Raw genomic sequence first — 15170 nt, forward strand, 5'->3', positions numbered from 1 at the left:
GTGTTAAGTTGTTCGATTCCTTGTATTATTCGACTGTGTAAAGTTGAAGGAATTTATATCATCTCTGCTATTCGGTTATCAGTAGTACTTTGCGAATACTGGAACTCAGCAGAAATTTGCAGTATAAACTCCTCAGGTGCCAAAAAGAATTGTTTTATTTGTAGTCGCTTGATTACAATTTGAAAGTCATTTAAAAGGCAATTCGTAGACAATTCGAAGCTTTCAGAGAATTACAGACATTATCTTTCTTTGCTTAGGCAGACAGCTCGAAAGTAACTTTTAAACGGTCAAAGTCTGGCAATGAAACATGAAGAGAGAGAGAAAGCTAATCTTCAGCTAAACTCAAACTCAAAGTCAAAAGTGGACTAACATCACTGACACAGACTGTTAGACTGACAGAACCCCCAAAAGACATAAACTAAAATGGAGACTAGAATCAAAGGCAAAAACTGACTAAACTAACAGAAAGACAAAACTTAACCTAAAATGGCCGGGAGAAACTTTTCAGTTATACACTTTCATATCTGTCTTAAGTCATCTAATTACACCCCAATATAATCCTAATTGGTTTGGGTTAGACTCAAACACATTTGATTTGATGGCAAGCCGTCCATCTTCAATGTGCAACATCAGCTTTTCTGACCCAGCTGTTATCTGCATTGTGAACAATGGTGCCTTCATGTTGCTGTGTATTCAGCCCTTGGCCTTGACAATTAGCACAAGACAGAGTCAAATTATCTTGCAACTGTGCTTTTTTTTAATGTCACACTGTCTTTGAAAATATGCATTTGCCAGAACAACGGACTTCAGTATAAGTGAATTATGCTGTATAAATGGGTATTAAAAGTGGGGCTCAACATTTATGCTTAAACAGCTATCTTTTACCTATACTAGTTGTATTTGAAATACTTGGCTTCTACACCATCCCACTAGCCCATCTCTACCAGTCTGGTGATTGTAGCTATCCCATAACCCATCTATACCAGTCTGGAGATTGTAGCCATCCCACTAACCCATCTATACCAGTCTGGAGATTGTAGCTATCCCAGTAACCCATCTATACCAGTCTGGAGATTGTTGCCATTCCAGTAACCCATCTATACCAGTCTGGAGATTGTTGCCATCCCACTAACCCATCTATACCAATCGGGAGATTGTAGCCATCCCACTAACCCATCTATACCAGTCCGGTGATTGTAGCCATCCCACTAAACCATCTATACCCGTCTGGAGATTGTAGCTAATCCACTAACCCATCTATACCAGTCTGGAGATTGTAGCCATCCCACTAACCCATCTATACCAGTCTGGAGATTGTAGCTAATCCACTAACCCATCTATACCAGTCTGGAGATTGTAGTATCCCCACTAACCCATCCATACCAGTCTGGAGATTGTAGCTAATCCACTAACCCATCTATACCAGTCTGGAGATTGTAGCCATCCCACTAGCCCATCTATACCAGTCTGGAGATTGTAGCTAATCCACTAACCCATCTATACTGGAGAGTTTAAACTAATGTGGCAGGGGAATGGGAACCGATGCGGGAAGTTGGAAGGTAGTAAAACAGGAACAGAAATAAAAGGCAGTAAGGGGGAAAGTGTAAGGCAAGAAGCCATAGTCAAAAATCAAAAAGGGCGACAGTACAAGGTACAGTGACTGAGGGGAGCTCAATGAATAGGACCAGGAATACTAAAAGAAATAAAACGGGAAGTGAAAACATTAATGGTAAGCGACGCGGCAGGTTGTTTCAGGAAGATATGGGTTCGACGACAAGGAAAATTAGGAGAAAGGTTAAGAGGAAATATAACTTAGGAGAGGTTACTGATCGAGGTGTTAAGATTAAGAACAGAGGTAAAAAAAGTCAACATAAGTGTACTTTACCTGAATGCTCGTAGTATTCGGAATAAGGTAAATGAGTTGATGGCGCAAATCATCGTGAATGACTATTATTTAGTGGCCATTACTGAAACATGGTTAAAGGATGGTCACGACTGGGAGTTAAATATCCGAGGGTATCAAACTTTTCGGAAGGACAGAGTGGATGGTAAGGGAGGTGGTGTAGCTCTGTTATTTAAGGATGACATCCGGGCAACAGTAAGGGATGACATCGGTGCTATGGAGGATAAGGTTGAATCCATTTGGGTGGAAATCAGGAATAGTAAGGTGAAAAAGTCACTGATAGGAGTAATCTATAGGCCACCAAATAGTAACATTATGGTGGGGCAGGCAATAAACAAAGAAATAACAGATGCATGTAGAAATGGTACAGCAGTTATTATGGGGGATTTTAATCTACATGTTGATTGGTTTAACCAGGTCGGTCAAGGCAGCCTTGAGGAGGAGTTTATAGAATGTATCCACGATAGTTTCCTCGAACAGTATGTAATGGAACCTACGAGGGAACAAGCGGTCCTAGATCTGGTCCTGTGTAATGAGACAGGATTGATTCAGGATCTCATAGTTAGGGATCCTCTCAGAAGGAGCGATCACAATATGGTGGAATTTAAAATACAGATGGAGGGTGAGAAGGTAAAATCAAGCACTAGTGTTTTGTGCTTAAACAAAGGAGATTACAATGGGATGAGAGAAGAACTAACTAAGGTAGACTGGGACCAAAGACTTTATGGTGAAACAGTTGAGGAACAGTGGAGAACCTACCAAGTGATTTTTCACAGTGCCCAGCAAAGGTTTATACCAACAAAAAGGAAGGACGGTAAAAAGAGGGAAAATCGACCGTGGATATCTAAGGAAATAAGGGAGAGTATCAAAATTGAAGGAAAAAAACATACAAAGTAGCAAAGATCAGTGGGAGACGAGAGGACTGGGAAATCTTTAGGGGGCAACAGAAAGCTACTAAAAAAGCTATAAAGAAGAGTAAGATAGATTATAAGAGTAAACTTGCTCAGAATATAAAAACAGATAGTAAAAGTTTCTACAAATACATAAAACAAAAAAGAGTGGCTTAGGTAAATATTGGTCCTTTAGAGGATGAGAAGGGAGATTTAATAATGGGAGATGAGGAAATGGTTGAGGAACTGAACAGGTTTTTTGGGTCGGTCTTCACAGTGGAAGACACAAATAACATGCCAGTGACTGATGGAAATGAGGCTATGACAGGTGAGGACCTTGAGAGGATTGATATCACCAAGGAGGTAGTGATGGGCAAGCTAATGGGGCTAAAGGTAGACAAGTCTCCTGGCCCTGATGGAATGCATCCCAGAGTGCTAAAAGAGATGGCTAGGGAAATTGCAAATGCACTAGTGATAATTTACCAAAATTCACTAGACTCTGGGGTGGTCCCGGCGGATTGGAAACTAGCAAACGTGACACCACTGTTTAAAAAAGGAGGTAGGCAGAAAGTGGGTAATTATAGGCCAGTGAGCTTAACTTCGGTAGTAGGGAAGATGCTGGAATCTATCATCAAGGAAGAAATAGCGAGGCATCTGGATGGAAATTGTCCCATTGGACAGACGCAGCATGGGTTCATAAAGGGCAGGTCGTGCCTAACTAATTTAGTGGAATTTTTTGAGGACATGAACAGTGCGGTAGATAACGGGGAGCCAATGGATGTGGTATATCTGGATTTCCAGAAAGCCTTTGACAAGGTGCCACACAAGGTTGTTGCATAAGATAAAGATGCATGGCATTAAGGGGAAAGTAGGAGCATGGATAGAGGATTGGTTAATTAATAGAAAGCAAAGAGTGGGGATCAATGGGTGTTTCTCTGGTTGGCAATCAATAGCTAGTGATGTCCCTCAGGGATCAGTGTTGGGCCGACAACTGTTCACAATTTACATAGATGATTTGGAGTTGGGGACCAAGGGCAATGTGTCCAAGTTTGCAGACGACACTAAGATAAGTGGTAAAGCAAAAAGTGCAGAGGATACTGGAAGTCTGCAGAGGGATTTGGATAGGCTAAGTGAATGGGCTAGGGTCTGGCAGATGGAATACAATGTTGACAAATGTGAGGTTATCCATTTTGGTAAGAATAACGGCAAAAGGGATTATTATTTAAATGATAAAATATTAAAACATGCTGCTGTGCAGAGAGACCTGGGTGTGCTAGTGCATGAGTTGCAGAAAGTTGGTTTTCAGGTGCAACAGGTGATTAAGAAGGCAAATGGAATTTTGTCCTTCATTGCTAGAGGGATGGAGTTTAAGACTAGGGAGGTTATGCTGCAATTGTATAGGGTGTTGGTGAGGCCACACCTGGAGTATTGTGTTCAGTTTTGGTCTCCTTACTTGAGAAAGGACGTACTGGCACTGGAGGGTGTGCAGAGGAGATTCACTAGGTTAATCCCAGAGCTGAAGGGGTTGGATTACGAGGAGAGGTTGAGTAGACTGGGACTGTACTCGTTGGAATTTAGAAGGATGCGGGGGGATCTTATAGAACCATATAAGATTATGAAGGGAATAGATAGGATAGATGCGGGCAGGTTGTTTCCACTGGCGGGTGAAAGCAGAACTAGGGGGCACAGCCTCAAAATAAGGGGAAGTAGATTTAGGACTGAGTTTAGGAGGAACTTCTTCACCCAAAGGGTTGTGAATCTATGGAATTCCTTGCCCAGTGAAGCAGTTGAGGCTCCTTCATTAAATGTTTTTAAGATAAAGATAGATAGTTTTTTGAAGAATAAAGGGATTAAGGGTTATGGTGTTCGGGCCGGAGAGTGGAGCTGAGTCCACAAAAGATCAGCCATGATCTCATTGAATGGCGGAGCAGGCTCGAGGGGCCAGATGGCCGACTCCTGCTCCTAGTTCTTATGTTCTTATACCAGTCTAGAGATTGTAGCTAATCCACTAACCCATCTATACCAGTCTGGAGATTGTAGCCATCCCACTAACCCATCTATACCAGTCTGGAGATTGTAGCCATCCCACTAACCCATCTATACCAGTCTGGAGATTGTAGCCATCCCACTAACCCATCTATACCAGTCTGGATATTGTCGCTATCCCACTAACCCATCTATACCAGTCTGGAGATTGTAGCTAATCCACTAACCCATGTATACTGGGAATTTGAAAAAGCGCGGGAGCTGCGAGGCAGAGGGGACCGTTTAAAAGGTCGCTGCCTGGGGTGAGGTAAGTACTGATTAACTTACTTACCTTGCAGGCCAAGTCGATTTCAGCAGGAGCGGAGCAGGCTAGTCCATTTCAGTGGGGGCAGTGCGGAAGTGATTTCTGGGAGGTAAGTCTCTCCTTTAAATTTTTTTTTTTTTTTTTAATTTTAGTGTTTAAGGTGGGAACAGGAAGTCGACCCGCGGACTTCTGGGAAGACCCTCACCAATAAATTCTGGTGGAGAGGAAACCCGAGACACTACACGTGTAATGTCTCCCACACGCCCTCCTCCTCTAACCTAATAATAAAACCCATTGGTGTGAGGTAAGTACCATATTTTATTATTGTTATTAATATTTTTTTTTATAGATATAAAAAATTTAATTTAGTTGTTCGCTAGATCTTGGTAGAAAGTTAGAGGAATGGCAGGGAAGGGAGTGCAATGTTCCTCCTGCAGGATGTTTGAGGTGAGGGATGCAGTTAGTGTCCCTGCTGATTTTACCTGCAGGCAGTGCTGCCATCTCCAGCTCCTCCAAGACCGAGTTAGGGAACTGGAGCTGGAGTTGGAAGAACTTCGGATCATTCGGGAGGCAGAAGGGGTCATAGATAGCAGCTTCAGGGAATTAGTTACACCAAAGATTGGAGATAGGTGGGTAACTGTAAGAGGGACTGGGAAAAAAGCAGTCAGTGCAGGGATCCCCTGCGGTCGTTCCCCTGAGAAACAAGTATACCGCTTTGGATACTTGTGGGGGGGGGACTTACCAGGGGTAAGCTATGGGGTACGGGCCCCTGGCACGGAGTCTGTCCCTGTTGCTCAGAAGGGAAGGGGGGAGAGGAGCAGAGCAGAGTAATTGGGGACTCGATAGTCAGGGGCACAGATAGGAGATTTTGTGGGAGCGTGAGAGACTCACGTTTGGTATGTTGCCTCCCAGGTGCAAGGGTACGTGATGTCTCGGATCATGTTTTCCGGGTCCTTAGGGGGGAGGGGGAGCAGCCCCAAGTCGTGGTCCACATTGGCACTAACGACATAGGTAGGAAAGGGGACAAGGATGTCAGGCAGGCTTTCAGGGAGTTAGGATGGAAGCTCAGAACTAGAACAAACAGAGTTGTTATCTCTGGGTTGTTGCCCGTGCCACGTGATAGTGAGATGAGGAATAGGGAGAGAGAGCAATTAAACACGTGGCTACAGGGATGGTGCAGGCGGGAGGGATTCAGATTTCTGGATAACTGGGGCTCTTTCTGGGGAAGGTGGGACCTCTACAGACAGGATGGTCTACATCTGAACCTGAGGGGCACAAATATCCTGGGGGGGGGGAGATTTGTTAGTGCTCTTTGGGGGGGTTTAAACTAATGCAGCAGGGGCATGGGAACCTGGATTGTAGTTTTAGGGTAAGGGAGAATGAGAGTATAGAGGCCAGGAGCTCAGATTTGACGTCGCAGGAGGGGGTCAGTGTTCAGGTAGGTGGTTTGAAGTGTGTCTACTTCAATGCCAGGAGTATACAAAATAAGGTAGGGGAACTGGCAGCATGGGTTGGTACCTGGGACTTCGATGTTGTGGCCATTTCGGAGACATGGATAGAGCAGGGACAGGAATGGATGTTGCAGGTTCTGGGGTTTAGGTGTTTTAGTAAGCTCCGAGAAGGAGGCAAAAGAGGGGGAGGTGTGGCGCTACTCGTCAAGAGCAGTATTACGGTGGCGGAGAGGATGCTAGATGGGGACTCATCTTCCGAGGTAGTATGGGCTGAGGTTAGAAACAGGAAAGGAGAGGTCACCCTGTTGGGAGTTTTCTATAGGCCTCCAAATAGTTCTAGGGATGTAGAGGAAAGGATGGCGAGGATGATCCTGGATAAGAGCGAAAGTAACAGGGTAGTTATTATGGGAGACTTTAACTTTCCAAATATTGACGGGAAAAGATATAGTTCGAGTACATTAGATGGGTCGTTTTTTGTACAGTGTGTGCAGGAGGGTTTCCTGACAGTTTGTTGACAGGCCAACAAGAGGCGAGGCCACATTGGATTTGGTTTTGGGTAATGAACCAGGCCAGGTGTTGGATTTGGAGGTAGGTGAGCACTTTGGGGACAGTGACCACAATTCGGTGACGTTTACGTTAATGATGGAAAGGGATAAGTATACACCGCAGGGCAAGAGTTATAGCTGGGGGAAGGGCAATTATGATGCCATTAGATGTGACTTGGGGGGGATAAGGTGGAGAAGTAGGCTGCAAGTGTTGGGCACACTGGATAAGTGGGGCCTGTTCAAGGATCAGCTACTGCGTGTTCTTGATAAGTATGTACCGGTCAGGCAGGGAGGAAGGCGTCGAGCGAGGGAACCGTGGTTTACCAAGGAAGTGGAATCTCTTGTTAAGAGGAAGAAGGAGGCCTATGTGAAGATGAGGTGTGAAGTTTCAGTTGGGGCGATGGATAGTTACAAGGTAGCGAGGAAGGATCTAAAGAGAGAGCTAAGACGAGCAAGGAGGGGACATGAGAAGTATTTGGCAGGAAGGATCAAGAAAAACCCAAAAGCTTTCTATAGGTATGTCAGGAATAAGCGAATGACTAGGGAAAGAGTAGGACCAGTCAAGGACAGGGATGGGAAATTGTGTGTGGAGTCTGAAGAGATGGGCGAGATACGAAATGAATATTTTTCGTCAGTATTCACTCAGGAAAAAGATAATGTTGTGGAGAAGAATGCTGAGCTCCAGGTAAATAGATTAGATGGCATTGAGGTACGTAGGGAAGAGGTGTTGGCAATTCTGGACAGGCTGAAAATAGATAAGTCCCCGGGACCTGATGGGATTTATCCTAGGATTCTCTGGGAGGCCAGGAAAGAGATTGCTGGACCATTGGCTTTGATTTTTATGTCATCATTGCCTACAGGAATAGTGCCAGAGGACTGGAGGATAGCAAATGTGATCCCTTTGTTCAAAAAGGGGAGCAGAGACAACCCCGGCAACTGTAGACCGGTGAGCCTCACGTCTGTAGTGGGTAAAGTCTTGGAGGGGATTATAAGAGACATGATTTATAATCAACTAGATAGGAATAATATATGATCAGGGATAGTCCGCATGGCTTTGTGAAGGGTAGGTCATGCTTCACAAACGTTATCTATACCAGTCTGGAGATTGTACCTATCCCAGGAACCCATCTTTCCCAGTCTGGAGATTGTAGCTAATCCACTAACCCATCTATACCAGTCTGGAGATTGTAGCTATCCCAATAACCAATCTATACCAGTCTGGAGATTGTAGCCATCCCTCTAACCCCTCTATACCAGTCTGGAGATTGTTGCTAATCCACTAACCCATCTATACCAGTCTGGAGATTGTAGCTAATCCACTAACCCATCTATACCAGTCTGGAGATTGTAGCTAATCCACTAAACCATCTATACCAGTCTGGAGATTGTAGCTAATCCACTAACCCATCCATACCAGTCTGGAGATTGTAGCCATCCCAGTAACCCATCTATACCAGTCTGGAGATTGTAGCCATCCCACTAACCCATCTATACCGGTGTGGAGATTGTAGCTAATCCACTAACCCATCTATACCAGTCTGGAGGTTGTAGCCATCCCAATAACCCATCTATACCAGTCTGGAGATTGTAGCTAATCCACTAACCCATCTATACCAGTCTGGAGATTGTAGCTATATCATAAACCTAATGAGGCCAGTCTGGAGATTGTAGCTATCCCACTAACCCATCTGTTCCAGTCTGGAGATTGTAGCCATCCCACGAGCCCATCTATACCTGTCTGGAGATTGTAGCCATCCCACTAACCCATCTCTACCAGTCTGGAGATTGTAGCCATCCCACTAACCCATCTATACCAGTCTGGTATTGTAGCTATCCCAGTCACCCATCTATACCAGTCTGGAGATTGTAGCCACCCCACTAACCCAGCTATACCAGTCTGGAGATTGTAGCTAATCCACTAACCCATCTATACCAGTCTGGAGATTGTTGCCATCCCACTAACCCATCGATACCAGTCTGGAGATTGTAGCCATCCCACTAACCCATCTATACCAGTCTGGTATTGTGGCTATCCCAGTAACCCATCTATACCAGTCTGGAGATTGTAGCCACCCCACTAACCCAGCTATACCAGTCTGGAGATTGTAGCTAATCCACTAACCCATCTATACAAGTCTGGAGATTGTAGCTATCCCACCAACCCATCTATACCAGTCTGGAGATTGTAGCCATCCCACTAACCCATCTATACCAGTCTGGTATTGTAGCTATCCCAGTCACCCATCTATACCAGTCTGGAGATTGTAGCCACCCCACTAACCCATCTATACCAGTCTGGAGATTGTAGCCATCCCAGTAACCCATCTATACCAGTCTGGAGATTGTAGCTAATCCACTAACCATCTATACCAGGCTGGAGATTGGAACTATCCCACTAACCCATCTATACCAGTCTGGAGATTGTAGCTATATCATAAACCCATCGAGGCCAGTCTGGAGATTGTAGCTATCCCACTAACCCGTCTGTTCCAGTCTGGAGATTGTAGCTATCCCACTAACCCATCTATACCAGTCTGGAGAATGTAGCCATCCCACAAACCCATCTATACCAGTCTGGAGATTGTCCCCAGCCCAGTAACCCATCTATACCAGTCTGGAGATTGTAGCTAATCCACTAACCCATTTATACCAGTCTGGTGATTGTAGCCATCCCACTAACCCATCTATACCAGTCTGGAGATTGTAGCTATCCCAGTAACCCATCTATACCAGTCTGGAGGTTGTAGCCATCCCACGAACCCATCTATACCAGTCTGGAGATTGTAGCTATCCCATAAACCCATCTATACCAGTCTGGAGATTGTAGCCATCCCACTAACCCATCTATACCAGTCTGGAGGTTGTAGCCATCCCACGAACCCATCTATACCAGTCTGGAGATTGTAGCTATCCCATAAACCCATCTATACCAGTCTGGAGATTGTAGCCATCCCACTAGCCCATCTATACCAGTCTGGAGATTGTAGCTAATCCACTAAACCATCTATACCAGTCTGGAGATTGTAGCTAATCCACTAACCCATCGATACCAGTGTGGAGATTGTAGCCATCCCACTAACCCATCTGTTCCAGTCTGGAGATTGTAGCCATCCCACTAACCCATCTATACCAGTCTGGAGAATGTAGCTATCCCACTAACCCATCTATACCAGTCTGGAGATTGTAGCTAATCCACTAAACCATCTATACCAGTCTGGAGATTGTAGCTAATCCACTAACCCATCCATACCAGTCTGGAGATTGTAGCTAATCCACTAACCCATCTATACCAGTCTGGAGATTGTAGCCATCCCAGTAATCCATCTATACCAGTCTGGAGATTGTAGCCATCCCACTAACCCATCGATACCAGTGTGGAGATTGTAGCTAATCCACTAATCCATCTATACCAGTCTGGAGATTGTAGCCATCCCAGTAACCCATCGAGACCAGTCTGGAGATTGTAGCCATCCCACTAACCCATCTGTTCCAGTCTGGAGATTGTAGCCATCCCACTAACCCATCTATACCAGTCTGGAGAATGTAGCTATCCCACTAACCCATCTATACCAGTCTGGAGATTGTAGCTAATCCACTAACCCAACTATACCAGTCTGGAGATTGTAGCCATCCCAGTAATCCATCTATACCAGTCTGGAGATTGTAGCCATCCCACTAACCCATCGATACCAGTGTGGAGATTGTAGCTAATCCACTAATCCATCTATACCAGTCTGGAGATTGTAGCCATCCCAGTAACCCATCGAGACCAGTCTGGAGATTGTAGCCATCCCACTAACCCATCTGTTCCAGTCTGGAGATTGTACCCATCCCACTAACCCATCTGTTCCAGTCTGGAGATTGTAGCTAATCCACTAACCCATCTGTTCCAGTCTGGAGACTGTAGCCATCCCACTAACCCATCTGTTCCAGTCTGGAGATTGTAGCCATCCCACTAACCCATCTGTTCCAGTCTGGAGATTGTAGCTAATCCACTAACCCATCTGTACCAGTCTGGAGATTGTAGCCATCCCACTAACCCATCTGTTCCAGTCTGGAGATTGTAGCCATCTCACTAACCCATCTATACCAGTCTGGAGATTGTAGCTAATCCACTAACCCATCTATACCAGTCTGGAGATTGTAGCCATCCCACTAAACCATCTATACCAGTCTGGAGATTGTCTCCAGCCCAGTAACCCATCTATACCAGTCTGGAGATTGTTGCTAATCCACTAACCCATTTATACCAATCTGGTGATTGTAGCCATCCCACTAACCCATCTATACCAGTCTGGAGATTGTCGCCAGCCCAGTAACCCATCTATACCAGTCTGGAGATTGTAGCTAATCCACTAACCCATCTATACCAGTCTGGAGATTGTAGCCATCCCACTAACCCATCTGTTCCAGTCTGGAGATTGTAGCCATCCCAGTAACCCATCTATACCAGTCTGGAGATTGTAGCTAATCCACTAACCCATCTATACCAGTCTGGAGATTGTAGCCATCCCACTAACCCATCTATACCAGTCTGGAGATTGTAGCTAATCCACTAACCCATCTATACCAGTCTGGAGATTGTAGCCATCCCACTAACCCATCTATACCAGTCTGGAGATTGTAGCCATCCCACTAACCCATCTATACCAGTCTGGAGATTGTAGCTAATCCACTAACCCATCTATACCAGTCTGGAGGTTGTAGCCATCCCAATAACCCATCTATACCAGTCTGGAGATTGTAGCTAATCCACTAACCCATCTCTACCAGTCTGGAGATTGTAGCTATATCATAAACCCAACGAGGCCAGTCTGGAGATTGTAGCTATCCCACTAACCCATCTGTTCCAGTCTGGAGATTGTAGCCATCCCACGAGCCCATCTATACCAGTCTGGAGATTGTAGCTTATCCACTAACCCATCTATACCAGTCTGGAGATTGTAGCTAATCCACTAAACCATCTATACCAGTCTGGAGATTGTAGCCATCCCACTAACCCATCTATACCAGTCTGGAGATTGTAGCTATCCCACTAACCCATCTATACCAGTCTGGAGATTGTAGCCATCCCACGAGCCCATCTATACCAGTCTGGAGATTGTAGCTTATCCACTAACCCATCTATACCAGTCTGGAGATTGTAGCTAATCCACTAAACCATCTATACCAGTCTGGAGATTGTAGCCATCCCACTAACCCATCTATACCTGTGTGGAAATTGTAGCCATCCCACTAACCCATCTATACCAGTCTGGAGATTGTAGCTAATCCACTAAACCATCTATACCAGTCTGGAGATTGTAGCTAATCCACTAACCCATCTATACCAGTCTGGAGATTGTAGCTAATCCACTAACCATCTATACCAGCCTGGATATTGTAGCCATCCCACTAACCCATCTATACCAGTCTGGAGATTGTAGCCATCCCAGTAACCCATCTATACCAGTCTGGGGATTGTAGCTAATCCACTAACCCATCTATACCAGTCTGGAGATTGTAGCCATCCCACTAACCCATCTATACCAGTCTGGAGATTGTAGCTAATCCACTAACCCATCTATACCAGTCTGGAGATTGTAGCCATCCCACTAACCCATCTATACCAGTCTGGAGATTGTAGCCATCCCACTAACCCATCTATACCAGTCTGGAGATTGTAGCTAATCCACTAACCCATCTATACCAGTCTGGAGGTTGTAGCCATCCCAATAACCCATCTATACCAGTCTGGAGATTGTAGCTAATCCACTAACCCATCTATACCAGTCTGGAGATTGTAGCTAATCCACTAAACCATCTATACCAGTCTGGAGATTGTAGCCATCCCACTAGCCCATCTATACCAGTCTGGAGATTGTAGCTAATCCACTAACCCATCTATACCAGTCTGGAGATTGTAGCTAATCCACTAACCCATCTATACCAGTCTGGAGATTGGAGCCATCCCACTAGCCCATCTATACCAGTCTGGAGATTGTAGATAATCCACTAACCCATCTCTACCAGTCTGCAGATTGTAGCCATCCCAGTAACCCATCTATACCAGTGTGGAGATTGTAGCTAATCCACTAACCCATCTATACCAGTCTGGAGATTGTAGCAATCCCACTAACCCATCTGTTCCAGTCTGGAGATTGTAGCCATCCCACGAGCCCATCTATACCAGTCTGGAGATTGTAGCTTATCCACTAACCCATCTATACCAGTCTGGAGATTGTAGCTAATCCACTAAACCATCTATACCAGTCTGGAGATTGTAGCCATCCCACTAACCCATCTATACCAGTCTGGAGATTGTAGCCATCCCACTAACCCATCTATACCAGTCTGGAGATTGTAGCTAATCCACTAAACCATCTATACCAGTCTGGAGATTGTAGCTAATCCACTAACCCATCTATACCAGTCTGGAGATTGGAGCCATCCCACTAGCCCATCTATACCAGTCTGGAGATTGTAGCTAATCCACTAACCCATCTCTACCAGTCTGCAGATTGTAGCCATCCCAGTAACCCATCTATACCAGTGTGGAGATTGTAGCTAATCCACTAACCCATCTATACCAGTCTGGATATTGTAGCCACCCCGCTAACCCATCTATACCTGTCTGGATATTGTAGCCAGCCCACTAACGCATCTGTTCCAGTCTGGAGATTGTAGCTATTCCACTAACCCATCTATACCAGTCTGGATATTGCAGCAATCCCACTAACCCATCTATACCAGTCTGGTATTGTAGCTATCCCAGTCAACCATCTCTACCAGTCTGGAGATTGTAGCCACCCCACTAACCCATCTATACCTGTCTGGAGATTGTAGCCAGCCCACTAACCCAGCTATACCAGTCTGGAGATTGCAGCTAATCCACTAACCCATCTATACCAGTCGGGAGATTGTAGCTATCCCACCAACCCATCTATACCAGTTTGGAGATTGTAGCTATCCCACTAACCCATCTATACCAGTCTGGAGATTGTAGCCATCCCACTAACCCATCTATACCAGTCTGGAGATTGTAGCCATCCCACTAACCCATCTATACCAGTCTGGAGATTGTAGCTATCCCACTAACCCATCTATACCAGTCTGGAGATTGTAGCCATCCCAGTAATCCATCTATACCTGTCTGGAGATTGTAGCCATCCCACTAACCCATCGATACCAGTGTGGAGTTTGTAGCTAATCCACTAACCCATCTATACCAGTCTGGAGATTGTAGCCATCCCAGTAACCCATCGAGACCAGTCTGGAGATTGTAGCCATCCCACTAACCCATCTGTTCCAGTCTGGAGATTGTAGCCATCCCACGAGCCCATCTAGACCAGTCTGGAGATTGTAGCCATACCACGAGCCCATCTATACCAGTCTGGAGATTGTAGCTAATCCACTAACCCATCTATACCAGTCTGGAGATTGTAGCCATCCCACTAACCCATCTATACCAGTCTGGAGATTGTAGCCATCCCACTAACCCATCTATACCAGTGTGGAGATTGTAGCTAATCCACTAACCCATCTATACCAGTCTGGAGGTTGTAGCCATCCCAATAACCCATCTATACCAGTCTGGAGATTGTAGCTCATCCACTAACCCATCTCTACCAGTCTGGAGATTGTAGCTATATCATAAACCCAACGAGGCCAGTCTGGAGATTGTAGCTATCCCACTAACCCATCTGTTCCAGTTTGGAGATTGTAGCCATCCCACGAGCCCATCTATACCTGTGTGGAAATTGTAGCCATCCCACTAACCCATCAATACCAGTCTGGAGATTGTAGCTTATCCACTAACCCATCTATACCAGTCTGGAGATTGTAGCTAATCCACTAACCCATCTATACCAGTCTGGAGATTGTAGCTAATCCACTAACCCATCTATACCAGTCTGGAGATTGTAGCTATATCATAAACCCATCGAGGCCAGTCTGGAGATTGTAGCTATCCCACTAAACCATCTGTTCCAGTCTGGAGTTTGTAGCTAATCCACTAACACATCTATACCAGTCTGGAGATTGTAGCTATCCAAGTAACCCATCTATAACAGTCTGGAGAGTGTAGCTATCCCACTAACCCATCTATACCAG

The sequence above is a fragment of the Scyliorhinus torazame genome, chromosome 31, assembly GCF_047496885.1.
Source record: "Scyliorhinus torazame isolate Kashiwa2021f chromosome 31, sScyTor2.1, whole genome shotgun sequence".
NCBI classification, from domain to species: domain Eukaryota; kingdom Metazoa; phylum Chordata; class Chondrichthyes; order Carcharhiniformes; family Scyliorhinidae; genus Scyliorhinus; species Scyliorhinus torazame.